The sequence below is a fragment of the Poromitra crassiceps genome, assembly GCF_964638095.1.
Source record: "Poromitra crassiceps genome assembly, chromosome: 7".
NCBI classification, from domain to species: Eukaryota; Metazoa; Chordata; class Actinopteri; order Beryciformes; family Melamphaidae; genus Poromitra; species Poromitra crassiceps.
This window is the reverse complement of record NC_139628.1, coordinates 55,376,256-55,390,339: the sequence shown is the minus strand read 5'-3', so window position 1 is coordinate 55,390,339 and position 14,084 is coordinate 55,376,256. Positions and strand designations below refer to the sequence as shown.

Below are 14,084 nucleotides of genomic sequence, written 5' to 3'. Positions count from 1 at the left end.
AATAATACTGTATGTGCTTGTGTGTCTATGTGGGTGGGTCCCTGGGGGGAACTGGTAAATAGCAGCTAGAATAAAAAGAAAGGTGATATGATTATTTTGTCATAAATGATTAAAATCATAAAGTCATACTGTCAGTGTGGAGATGTTGATGGTTATGGTGGTTTGTTTTGCATGATTATGGAGAGAGGTGTTTCTTGGATTAACTGTGTCAGTGATGGATTGTTGATTGCTCGATGTATTTTCTGTGTGAGGATGATGTTTCTTTGTTTGATGGTTTGGAGTCCGGACATGCTGTGGATGTATTCAGTGCTGATTGGGAGTAACCTGACTCCGCCAGATGGGGGCGGCATTGTTCCACAAATTCACAATCACAAATGTGAACCAACCTACATCCATCTGGCAGCGTCAGGTTACATTGGGAGTCTGACTCTATACAATTTGTATTGCCTTGTTTTGGATGCTTTGGAGTCTATTGAACTGCTGCTGTGAGGCTGTGGTCCAGGCTGCTGCTGCGTTTTCCAAGATTGATCTGATGTATGATTGGTACACTTTGAGCATGATTTCTGGTGATGCTCCGTGTTTGTGTCCGCTGAGTGCTTTGAGGTGGTTGAGTCTTTGGTTTCCTTGTTTTTCCAGGTTATTTCCAGGTCCATGACATGTTTCTTTGAAAAGTGACTCCTAAGAACTTAGCCTCTTTTAGCCTGGGTAGCCTAACCGTGTAACCGTGGGGATCAAATAACATAAAATAAAATAAAAGAACAAAATCAGATCAAAATCAAAATCAGATCAAATAACAAAATCTTGATACCATAGGCATCCAGGAGTTGAGTGAGGGGGGCTCCTTTTTCCAAGTTTTGTCTGGGGGGAGGCCCACAGTCTCAGACTTTGAAAACCCCTGTCATAGAGGTAGCCATAGGTCATTGCTTTTCATAGTGAGGTCTAGTTTCAAAAAAGTGTCTCACTACAATGACATGGCTACTCTGGGGACTATAGATCAGACATGAATAGCCACCAATTAGGCTTATTGCATCTATAAGAGTCTCAGCTGTCCAGTCATACACACATTTATTAAATTCCAAGAATCTTTAGGGACCCCAGTATGCAGAAGTGGTCAAATACACCATTTTTGCAATAGGCGGAAATTACACCTTCCCAGGCCCACTGCATGCAAATGGTGTGGTTCTTGCCCCAAAGTGCATGATATTAGGATAAATGTGGCATGTCTGTACAGGGGAGGCTTGTGGGTAGAACCCATATAACCCATTTCCATTCACATATATTGTGGTGACAGGTCAAGGGACCATTTGGAAAATGTTGATGGCCATTTTTCCCTCGCCAAAATTTTATCTAACTTTGAATCATTAGTTATTTAGCCCCCTTGCCGACAAGCTAGCATGACATGCTTGGACCCATTGGAAAGCTTAGATTGTCTACTTTCAAATGGTATCCTTATCTTTGCCCTAGCTCAAAATTTGAGCGTGCCACAGTCTCTGAAAGACAGTCTCACTGGCGTTCCTGCCGGCAATCCTGCAGGTGTCATAAAACATTGAAAAAAACACATTTTGGACAGGTTTTTGTCTTGGGATCATCAAAATCTTTATTTGAGAGGTTCTATGAATGCCAAAAATCCAGACTAGAAAAATAAATAAGGGGGTGCGCATGGACCCCTCTGAGGTGCCCTACTATCTGGCTCTTGCCACATCTTTTTTACTAGCACACGTTTTCAGGAAGAAGCAATTGTGGCGACCAATCAAATGAGTTCGGGGCAGGGTTTTCCTGACCCATACTAGGAAGAAATGTTTGTCCAGGAACAACTGTTACTTGGTGAAATCAGTTCGTGCCAAAGATATATATATGCATAAACTAAACCACACTCATGTATAGCTGACTCACTATCTATCTACAGTATTTAACATTATAACATGATTAAATTTAATAAACGTTTGGTGACCTCTGCAGTAGACTTCATTGCTATAGACGGTTTTAACTTAACAAAAACATTCTAGATTGAACCCCCGCTCACTTCCTGTTGCAGTGTTTGCTATGGACATAAAAGAAAAAAAAACATTCAAGTGCAGGACTGACCATTCCGTGAAAACCGTCTATACAGCGGTGTCAGTGTGGAAATGACACTTATGCTGACTGTCAGCTTGATGGGATGATTTGACAAACAGGAACCAAAACAACAACACTCTTAAACAAAGTTACCATCCATTCAGTTTGTTTATTGAAACTATTTACAAAAAAAAAAAAAAGGCAGGTAATGATGTGACTCGAGCAAACGGAAGTACAGATAAAAAATAATACATTTTGATAAAGGTCACTTTTTTTCTTACAAAACCCCCAAAGTCCAGATGAATTTTGATAAAAGCCCTCGGCCGCTACAACCCTACTGCATTAGATATCGCAGACGACAGAATGCGATTGTCACGTGTGTCGCCTGTTCATCAAAATCATAATTTGCGTTTATTTTTATTTTTTTAAGAATTCACCGCAGCCTCTTTTCCTTAACTCATTGAGTGCCATGGACGTCTTTCGACGTCCAATTAAATAGTGACGTAGAGTGCCACGGACGTCTTTCGACGTCCAATGCGTTTTTTGACGGTGGGACGTCGATCAAAGCCTTCCACATCTCCTGTACAACTATTATAGCTATTGGAGGTCTATAACCTATTTTACAGAACCCTTAGGTGGCGACAGTGCTCTCCAGGTTAACAGAAAGGCAGAGAAAAACAGAGAATAAGTCGTTGGGGAAACGGAAATCGCATCGCATCCGTATGCATCGATATGCATGAAGCGTTTTAACGTTAGATGTGCCTGCAGCAGCAGCAGCCAATCTGCTCCCACAATTGAGCTCCTCCATGTCCGCTGCGACAGCCCATTCGCATGATCAGCCGTGGAGTTGTTATTATTCTCAACTGGAAGCATAGGAGCCGGTGACAAACACACGCGGAAACGCTGTAAAAAAGCTGGATGTCGCGCACCCTTCACAGTGCAGAGCAAACTCAGCAGAGAGCCACCTCCCATAAGGAGGAGTGTGCAGTTGAGGGGTGGGGGGGCACGCAGAGCAGCACACAACACCCAGACAGACCCAGGCAGCAGGACAGGGTTGGCAAACGCAAGCCAGAATATCCGATGCCCACCAGCAGCAAATCAAGACCAGCAAGAAACTGCAACCAGCAGCGCACGCAGGGGCCAGCGCTGCTGGTTGCAGCTAAAAATATTATTCTGCCAAACAAAATTCCCTGGCCTTCACTGTTTTATTGAAGGAAATTATTTTTGAGGTGTGACTACATCAGAAAATTGGCTTCAGAGTCAGTGATGTGTTTGAAATGTTTAATTTCACAAAAGGGCCATTATCTCAGCTTCTAGAAAAAAAAGGCTCTTTTTTGTTAAATCAAGCTATCTTCTCCGGCTGATAACTAAAGAACGGAAAATGATATCAATAAACCTGTTTTTGCTGATGATAGAAAAGAGTCTCATCGTTCTTTTTGCGTGTTCATTGTTTACATAGTAATATCACACAATATTCTGTGGGCCTCGAGAAATCACTGAAAAAAGCTCTGAAACTCTGGCACTGGGAGCGTCCGTTCTCCAAAAGTGGCTGGCACTCAATGAGTTAAGAGCCTGATATAAGCCCACTAATATTTCTACAGGTCATCTCTTATTGTTAAAAGTCCCCTAGAGATAAATAGCACACTTTAAGGTCATTCACTCACCACCGCACAGCGCTCGGCCCGCGACAACGTGATGCGAGTCTGGCTCCAGAACACACACCATCATCAGGCCTCACATTATGTGCGTACTACACACACACCATGACATGATGCCCGGGCAAGACACACAAATAACACACCAAGTCTTTCCACATCCAGGAAAACACAGTGACAGGGAACAAAAAGAATCAACACTATATTATTTCTCAAAGTATCATAAATCATGATCTTTCTGTACATCGTTTTAAGCGTGGTGACTATAATGTATCGAGCGTATGAAGATGATAAAAAAAATACTATCGACTGCAGTGCTTCTTTATTTTATTTAAGTTTAAGTTTCACTTTGCCACAGAGGAAATGGCAGCAGTTTTGACATATTTGGCCCCATGATTTTGAATAATGATTTGCACATCAGCTGAAGGGAGAAACCGTCTTAGTGTTGACCGATATATAGAGAGCCAAAGTGAACGTCACTTCCTGCTTCAGCACTGTACCAGAGATATTTATCCGCCATTTATTTTCCCATAGACATTTCGTAAAATGCGTATAATAAGAGTTGTACTTGTTCAAAACCAAACGGTTCAGATATATTTAGAAACAGGAGAGATCGCATAAGATTTGACTCGGACCAAAACGTTAAAAAAATGCGAGTTTAAAGAAAATATTTTAGTTTTTTTTAAGTTTTGGTCTGAGTGGAATGTTCTATGGTCTCTCCCGATTCTAAATATGGCTGAACCGTTTGGTTTAACCAAGTACAACTATTTGTATATGCATTTTATGAAATGTCTATGGGAAAATAAATTGCAGAAGAAAATCTCTGGTACAGTGCTGAAGCAGGAAGTGACCTTCACTTTGCCTCTCTATAATCGATCCATACAACTGATGCGAGTGTTGGGAAAAAGAGCAACGCATTCAACAGTTGGTGAATGAAAACTAAAAAGCTCTAATAAAAGCTTTGTTTTCCACCACAAAGCGCAGCTGAAATCAGGAGGGGGGATTCAAACTTCTGTGCAAGAGAGCAAACTTTTTAAGCAGACAGACCGAGAAGCAGTGGGCAGCTGTTGGCTTTTTGGTCCACAGTCAGGTTAATGGGCACTGCTGAACCTCCACGTAATTGGCCGGGAAGAGGCCGTAGGCGCCCCTGCACACGCCCCGCCACCAGCCCTCGTTGATCATCTCGATGTTGGTGATGATGTCGTCGGGGTCGAAGGAGATCTCGTCGTCGCCGGCTGAAACAGGAAGATGCAGATTGGTGACGGAGAGGATCAACTGGGTTTCTGGGAAGAAGCCTGTGGGACCTGAGAACATGTTAGGCTGCGTGTCCACTTAGCAGCTAAGAAGCTAAAGAAGCTAAGTCTTAGCTTCTTTTCCCTCGTTAAAAGCAATGGGAAGTGTTCGCAAGGTGCACACAAGCTGAGAAATGTTAAAACTTTTATGAAAAGTGCTGGGTGACGTGAACTGCTTTTTCCAGCCGGGCGATGGAGAAATATGATGTGGTAGGCTAATCATTGAATTTACGATACTGTAACAGCGATCATAAAGGCAGTATGGATTATACCGGACATGTATTGTAAATATCTGCCATCTGTTGAGCCTTGCTTGCTCTACAGCACTGTATTGGTAGTACTGCTAGAAGTGCTATCGTTACGTTAACCAGGTGGTTAGTGCGGCTGGTAAGCTAGCAACAGGTGTTATCATCCGCTTCTCCTCAAAAAAAGCGTTCCAGGCAGCGCCTTTTCCACTCCAAAAAGACGCCGACAAACGCGGTGTCGCCACGCAGCCTTCGACACTAGCTGTGTTTACATGGAGCCATTCATTCCACTAATAATCAGAATAGTAGCCCAAACACCATTTCGATTGAGGCCCCTTCCAAATGAGATTTCAATCTGTTTAAAAGGGGTGGTATAAGCCTTTCATAATCCAATGGATAACATCTCGCCATGTAAACGCTCATTCTGACCAGATCATTTTGGTTGGAATATCTACTGTCCAATTTGATGCAAGTGAATGCAAACCCATGTTACGATTTATTCTTTGTTTTTTTGTGCATGTCAGAAACGTTTATTCTGATACTGTGGAGGAGCATGTAAACCATGCAATCCTTTGATTTAGTGCTCATGTAAACACTTGTGGGGGAATCTTCAATCATAATTCATAATGACTAAGTAACTCGGGATGATATGGCTCTGGTAACCGCTACTGTTACAATTAAATAAACCGTTTCCATAGGCAGCTTCCAGTCTCACCGGCTTGGTAGTCGTACAGGGCGACCGCTGTCACCCCGACGTCCTCGCTGTAGTCATACTGCTGGCCGTCTGCAAGACAGAGCAAAGGGCGTTTACTCCAAGTACAGAGTCAATCTGAAACATGTTCCCACTCTTACTTAGCTCTGATAACATGACACATCTTTGATCTTGTAGCAACACCAAACAGCTATTGTTGATGTGACTTACATTTCTGGGTCTATTTTGTGCTTTGATGGTTTATTTTTCATCACACACTTTCTTTACTGGAAAAACTCTCTCAACACACAGAATACTGTACGGACGGTTGTTGAAAGTGATTTTGGGAAATGTAGAAATATAGCAAATCAAAATAACACACTTCACCACAACATAACCCCTGGAACCCAGATTGATAAGGTCTACATGTAGTATGTGAGGGTGGGTTTGAACTGGGCTGAGAGCTTCACCTGCTGCTGCTGCTGCTGCTGCTGCTGGGGTGGGCTCGGGGTCCTGGTAGAGGTCCTCCTCCTGGGCCGGCTGGCTGGCCGGCTCCACCTCGTACAGCTGCTCTCCGTTCTCCTCGGCCGTGTCGTAGGTCGGCTCCTCCTGCACTTCAGGCTCCTAACATGGCCACCAGAGGGAGACAGAATCTGTCAGGGCTAAAAGGCTGCTGAGTTCATGTTGGAAAGGAAAGGACTTGCAAAACATCTGGGAGGAGGAACTGTGGGATCTGCTCCTGCAAAGACCTTTGAGATGTCACAAGGAAACATGCTAGAAGGAGTGGACTTCATGGAACAAAAAACAAAACAAAAAACAACGCAACACATCGTTTCGTCTCAATTACAGCTAGAGGCAAAACGTGGTTTGATTACTTTTCACTTTGTGAATTTAATCAAACAGTTTGTCTTTGTAAGATATGAACTGTCTAAGACTGTCTGAGAGCCTTGTCATGTGATAACTGACTCCAGAGGTGGAGAGGAGGAGCCACTGGGCTTTATGTCATGTGTTTGTTTGCCCTGAGTGGGAGCATTGTATGTGCAAGACCATACATGGGCAACATGCGGCCCGTGGGCCGTATGCGGCCCACGGGCCCGCGATGGAATTGCAATTTTTTTTTTTTTTTTTTTTTTACAGTGCACTTGAACGCAACATGCAATATACCCGCTGAATAAGTGTCCAAATGTCATGTCATTCTGGGCAATACTCTTCTGTTATAGAATTTCAGTCTGGAATATGGAATATCTTTCAATAATATTTATGACTAAAAGGCTAAAAGTAATCTCATGTGTAAGAAATGACTGTTCTACATTGAAGTAGAAATTTAAATAATTAACTTGTTGGTTTTGGATTTATTTAGCTTCAAGAGTGCATTTTTGTTCTTGTGTGACCCTCAACACAGGCTTTGAGAATCCCGGGCCACTTACTGATACTTATGCTTAAATTAACCCACTCATATTCTGGTTTATTTCAAGAAAAACATTTCGGCTAGTGGAAATTCTAATTGGCTGGTAACTTTAAAATCTAGCAGCCATATTGGCAGGTGGTGAAAAAAGTTAATTTCAAGCCCTGCAGGGAGAGCAGGTGGTGACATAGGAGTGAATGAGGAAAAGGATCAAATATTGGTGGTTAAGAAAGAATAATGACATCACAATTGTTAATTTAAAATGAGTTATTCCTCTAAACCTGGCTTCAAATGCCCAATTTTTTTTGCGCTGGCGCCGTTCAGTCCTCAGCAAAACCTTGGTAGCGAGGACATTTTTTTGTGGCCCTCTCTATCATCAAAGTTGCCCATCCATGGGTTACGGCATGACAATATTTGTTCAGCCCCCGGCAACAATCTGGGTTTCTCATGTGGCCCCCCATGAAAAATAGTTGCCCACCCCTGTGCAAGACAAATGTCTGTATGGGGACAATAAACTTCATCTGATCTGTAAAGTAACGATGATTTTATACTCACAGCAGGCTGCAGCTTGAACCAAGAACATGCATAATAACTGTAATAACATAGTCATTCTCAATAGGCTCGGCTGTTTTAGTCAGACTCTGGCCATGTTTACACACACACCAATAGTGCGATTGTGATTAAGATAATGTGAGTAAACAGGACCCACGTAAACACGATACTGTCATTTTGATAGGTCTAAAGGCAAAATTTCATATATATATGCTCTTCTGTCGATGACCAGCTCATCTTCATTTGATGCTCTGGGAACATGATCTTGGGGCCACGTTCAGTACCTGAACAAAATTATAAATGTTTTAATAGAATCTATCTCACCCCTGTTCGCCTCCAAAAAATGTCCCCAAACATTATCATGCTCTTATTTTGGAGTTGGCATAATCGCAGTAACGTGACACCGAGGTCTCCAATTCCACGAGCATGAACAGAGCCAATGTGATCAAGTTGCACGTGCGGGAGCAACTAGCTCACAAATAATAACGTAATAACCACATCCAAAATCCACATCCAAAATCCAGTTGACAACTGGATTTTTAAGCAAGGTGTCACTTATAGAATCAGATCAACATCTTAACTGCACTATTGTCTTACTCTATTGGCAACAGTCATAATAGTAAACGGTGTGCATTGTCTGCAAGAGGTAAACATTAGGCTACCTACACAGAAAGCTTCTGTGACTAACAGATACCACTGCCAACTCCCTATGAAAAAGTGTTGAAGCTGTAACATAGAACTTTCTTGACATTAAAATAACAAAATCTGTCTGTGATCCTGTGTTTTAATGCCTTGAATAATACACTTGAACAGTTTCTTCCCAAGGGCCGTTTCTCTCCTCAATAATTCAAATCACAATTAAGGTCATGAACCCCCGCACTCCAGCCGTTCGGTCGCCGTCTTTAAAGCACTTTATCTTATTTAGCACTTATTTATTTTAGTCCCTGCTTTTTTATTTTTTTAGGTACTGGTGATTTTACTCTACCTTTAGGTTTTTTTTTAGCTGCGTATCTTTTATTCAGAAATTATCTTTTTTGTCAATTTGACTGTATGGCTTCTATCCTGTCCTGAGTGTCTTGTCTTGCGTGTGTCCTGTCTGTGTTTTTTAACCTGTTGAGTTGTGCTGCTACACCAGAATTAATTCCTGTGTGTCCGTGCATTTGGCAATAAAGTGTTTCTGATTCTGATTCTAAATCCTCGCTTTGCCTGTAATTGGCAATATTGTAATATTGCAAATTAATATTGTATGAATATTGTAATATTTGGGACAAATACCTGCATACATTCAACTTGTGGCAGCTGGGCAGACTCGTTGCTTTCACTGGCGGACTACAAACCAAAGGCGCATGCCATGAATTTCCCTGTGTGTCAATAAAGTTGATCTGAATCTGCCGCGGCCGCCACCACGGAGATGTAAACCAGAAACTAGCGCGAGTGAAATTTGTTTATGAACCCCCCCTTTTTTTTGACAGGTCAACAGCCGCTACTCGGCATTTTTGATTCGCTTCTAGTTTCAGTTCAGCTTTAAACCAACAATATCCAGGTGTAAATGATGGGCGTGGCTCACCTGGTACACGGGGGCGGCTGGCTGGACGGGGGGAGTGGGGCTGGGGGCGGGGCTGGGAGCCGGGACGGGGGAGGGAGAGGGGGCCTTGGGCGTCTCCTCCATCTTCCGGCGCGCCTCCCCCTGCTCCTGCCTCTCCTTGGCCTGTCGGCGCGTGCGCTGCTCCTCCTTCTGCTTGCCCATGTTCTCGAAGCGCGCCTTGATGCTGCCAGCTGCAGAGAGACAAACACCGAGAGAGAGAGACAGAGAGACAAGAGAGGGAGAGAGAGACAGAGAGACAGACAAGAGAGGGAGAGAGAGACAGACAGACAAGAGAGGGAGGGAGACAAACAGGCAGACAAGACAAGAGAGGGAGACAGATAGACAGGAGATAGTCATTTTCCGAATAATAGTGGAATATTGTGTGCATGTAAACATAGCCACCGTTGAGGGCTGCTTACCAGCTTCCACCGGCTTGGTTTTCTGGTAGGCTGAGGACGGCTTCTCCACTTCCTCAAACGTGCCAGATAGTCTTATTAAAAAATAAAATAATAGGGGGCAGCCCTACATAAAATGCGCCCCCCTCACCCCCCCGCCCCCACACACACACACACACAATTTACCTTATCCATCCTGTCCTTCTGGACACCAAATTTCCCTCCAAATCCTTTAGAATGATCTGGTAAGAAAAGGGAGAGACGTAAAGGCCACATTGTGTTCTCCAACATTAATGGATCAACCACAGTCAGCATTCATCTGAACTTTGACCTCAAAAGAAGCCGTCAGTGTGCCGGTCTGAACCTGGCACAAGTAAAAGGAGACAATCCTTTGACACTAGAGACATGTGGTTGGACAGAGTTGACGGAACTGATAAACGGGGGAAACTGCTGGAATCAAAACACACGGGCGGAGACATCTCATGCAAACCTGTACAAGAAAAAGAAACAAACAGCCACACTGAATAAATACTGACAGAGACGACAGACGGACTGACAGCAGGAGGATCTTACATAAGCCAGACGCTTCGGAGCAATGGCTGGCCCAACACTGAGGCAAGCGGCAGCCATGTTGGCTCAGACTCTGCACTGCAGGTCAGCCATGACTCTGCGAGTTTGCAGCAATGCACTGTGTGTGGCTGTGTGACAGTGCTGCCATCATGCATACAATGACTGCATAAGCAGAAATAAATAGCATCACAGCATTGCTGGCAATAGCAGGAGGGGTGGGGGGTGGCTAGGCGATATGCTGTGTTGGTATATGAATGTAGCACACATCATGGGGCCATAAGCAATCATCAGGTCCTTTGAGAAGACTGGCTCTCTAGCACGCCAATCTCTTAAAAATAACGGGGGTAATTTATAGATTAAATTTGAAGACTTTATGATCTTCAAATATCGTGCGCATTGAAAACCTGATCATATTTCATAACTAACACTTGACAGTTCCAACTGCCTGTTCGCCACAGGAAGAGTTGCTTTGTACACTGTCATAGGCTATTACTATACTAGTGCTGAAATGATTAGTCAATTAATAGATTAGTAGATCGATGGAAAATGAAGCAATTATAATTTTGACAATGGATTTAGTCATTTGTCATTAATCAAATGTAAATAAATACCACAAATGTTTGCTGCTTACAGCTTCACAAATGCTGAGATTTGCTGCTTTTCTCCACTTCATATCATTATAAAATGAATACGCAGGGATTTTTTTGGCTGCTGGTTGGAATTAGTAAGGCATTTTAAGAATCAGTTTGGGCTCTGGTAACTTGTCGTGATTTGACATTTTATACACTAAATGATTGAATGATTCTTCTACAAAATAATTGATAGATTAACCAATAATGAAAATAATAATTATTTGCAGCCCTTTTTACTACTGTATACTAGGCTACTTTACATGGCCTGGCCCAAAATGATGTCTGTTGGACTGGGACTTGGTTAGGGCGATGCTGTTGATGTCTCGAACCAGCAGGCGGTGCTGCAGCGGTGGGAGGGTGTGCAACACAAACAGAATGGCGGGTGGGGGGGGCACAGAACGGGGTGGAACAGCTGTTACTGAAGAGGAGGAGGGTGTGAAGGAAGGAGTATCAGGGTAAGAGGAGGTAGTATCTGGTCTGGACAGTGTTGGGCAAGTTACTTTCAAAATGTAATATATTACATATTACTATTTACTTTCATTTGAAAGTAATACGTTACATTACAATATTACTGTGTGTAGAGTAACTTGTTATACTACTTTTGCATTACTTTCACCAAAACAACAGCACTAGCAGAATGACATTGCCACCACAGAACCATCCTGAAAAATAATTTCAACCGCCTTGAAGTCAGTGTACACAATCCAAAATTCGAAATTGTATTTTTTTCTTTTGTTCTTGTCATCTATAGTGGTTATTTGCATAAAAACACGCCGTTTGATTAGGAAATGATTGTATTTTTATTTAAATAGGTGCTTTGATAAAAGAAAATATAACAAATTTTGTAACTTTAGTTACTTGAAAAAGTACCGTAACTGGTATAATATTACTGAAATCCAAAGTCATAAGTTCTATTACTGAGTTAGTGCTAATAGTAAACATGTGATATGTTACTTTTGTAATGAGTTACCCCCAACACTGGTTCTGGAAAGGGGAGTTTTGAGAGGAGGGGAAAGGGGGGGGGGGGGGGATTTCTCCAGAACGGGTTGGGGAGGGGTGGGGAGGTTCTCCACATGAGGGGCTGGGGTTTGGGGGCAGGGGAGGAGGAAGTGTCTGTGCCTTTCTGAGACTCTTGCTTGGCCAGGCTCTTCTTGTGCTCATAGCCCAGCGCACACTGGTCCTGCTTCTCCACCTGTACCCCATACTGCCCTCCAAACCCACGCTTATAGTCTGAAACATAACACACAAATACATACATAGATGGACAGACAAACGCCTATTGACATTACACAGATATATATGGACAGATAAACAGACATGTCGGGACAGCGATACACCCGGGAATCCTCTGTGTACGATAATCTGTAAGAGGGAGCTGTGTGAAGAAAGGATCATGTTATGGTCTCAAAAGAGTAGGTACAAGTCAACCTGGAAGATCTTCTCCATGTGAGATTGCTTCTGCCTTATTTTTAGAAACACAATGAATCGCTCGAGTGGTCATCCAGGCCACGGTCCAGCTCCAGCCTCATATTTTGATATCGTCATACTCAACTCTCTTTGTCGAAAGTGGTGATAGCAAGCATATTTTACTTCAAAACAAACATTTGAAAGATTTAAAATTTTCAAAAATATAATATCACATTTAACAATACCATGTATATCATTGCAATGAACATCAATTTGATTATTTAACTCCCCCCCCCTTCATAAATAAGCCTTTGAGGGGGGGGGGGGGGGGGGTTCAGGGATCCTCCCTTCCTCATTCTGGTCTACTTCCTGGCACCTACTCTTTGAAAAAAATACGAATACAAATAAATCATAATCATAATAAAAATGTTCTTCCTGCCGGCCTCCCTTGCTTGTTTCTTTAACAAGCCCACTAGGGACAACGGTATACAGTATTTTGTTACATTTAGTGTCTGAGTGAGGTTGTTTTGACTCTTGCACTCCTCAATATTTGGGTCAGCTGGAAAACTAGGTATCCAGGCTGAGTCTGCTGCAGTTGCATTTATAGTAAGGCTACTCGATCAGAAGAGCATCAGCTATAAATGCCTGACATGTAAATCTAAGCTGCGCTCTCACTTCCTCTATCTGAGACCTGCGACAGTCGGCAGACATGTTTTCTGCAGATTGAGGAAGTTATCGACCTTCAAAGAACCGCAACCAAAATCAGACCACATCAGAGCCGAGAGGAGGAGTGAAGCGGAAGCTGCTTCACAGTGAGTACACACATCACTAAAGTGTGAGCAGACAACTTGTGAAGGCTGAGGTTTGGTGGTTATGTGCCCAGTTCAAAGTGCTACATGTGCAAGCAAACCTCAGACAGGATGCTTTGATGAGCAACTATTCTAACAAGAAAAATACGCTTGGCTATCTACTCCTGAACTTTGCAACTGTTAAACAAAAATGAAAAACGGAATAGACCCTTCTCACGGGGGCCATTTTGTGTCAAAAAGGCAGGGTAACACCTGGCAGCTTGCAAGCAAAACACTAATGAGGAGTGGAAGTTGGAAACCCTCATTAGTGTTTTGGCTTGCACCTGTGTTTATCCTGCCTTTGACACAAAATGGCCCCGTGAAAAGCGTCTATTGTTGGCAGCTGCGATAAGATTTCTCAACTAAGCAAATGTGAAGGAACCATGTTTTTCAAATTTTCAGAATTTAATTTGTTGTGGAGAAAAAAAAGAGGGAACCAACTCCCTAATTTATCAGCCCAAGACGACTCAAAAATTCACCAGTCACTTTCCATATTTTTTAAGCCAAATCACATTTTCAGAATAGAAATCAATGAAATTGCTTCCTTCATCTTGGACATAAAACTTTGCCTTGATGGACCTGAAAACTATTACCGGTAGTTTCTTTCTTCCATCAGTTTTTCCTGTTCCATTCAATGTACCCTATGTGGATGTCCAATATAACAATAAGTTGATGTGATTTGCACGGGTCAACAGCCCACATCATGTGTCTATTTCCTTCTCCCAGATGCCAGAAATAACAAAGCTCATCTC

At 42.8% G+C, this 14,084-nt stretch overlaps 1 pseudogene across 1 annotated transcript in view; it reads right to left on the bottom strand.

Moving 5' to 3' along the window:
• Positions 1-4,796: 4,796 nt before the first annotated feature.
• The window catches only part of LOC310779721, a 29,992-nt pseudogene continuing 20,704 nt past the window's right edge, over positions 4,797-14,084 (bottom strand). Inside the window, exons 7-12 of the transcript in view lie at positions 10,062-10,117; positions 9,900-9,969; positions 9,481-9,671; positions 6,326-6,338; positions 5,963-6,031; positions 4,797-4,945 (exon numbers count right to left, since the gene is read on the bottom strand). The product of the transcript in view is annotated as an uncharacterized misc_RNA (transcript). The remainder of the gene's footprint in view (positions 4,946-5,962; positions 6,032-6,325; positions 6,339-9,480; positions 9,672-9,899; positions 9,970-10,061; positions 10,118-14,084) is intronic.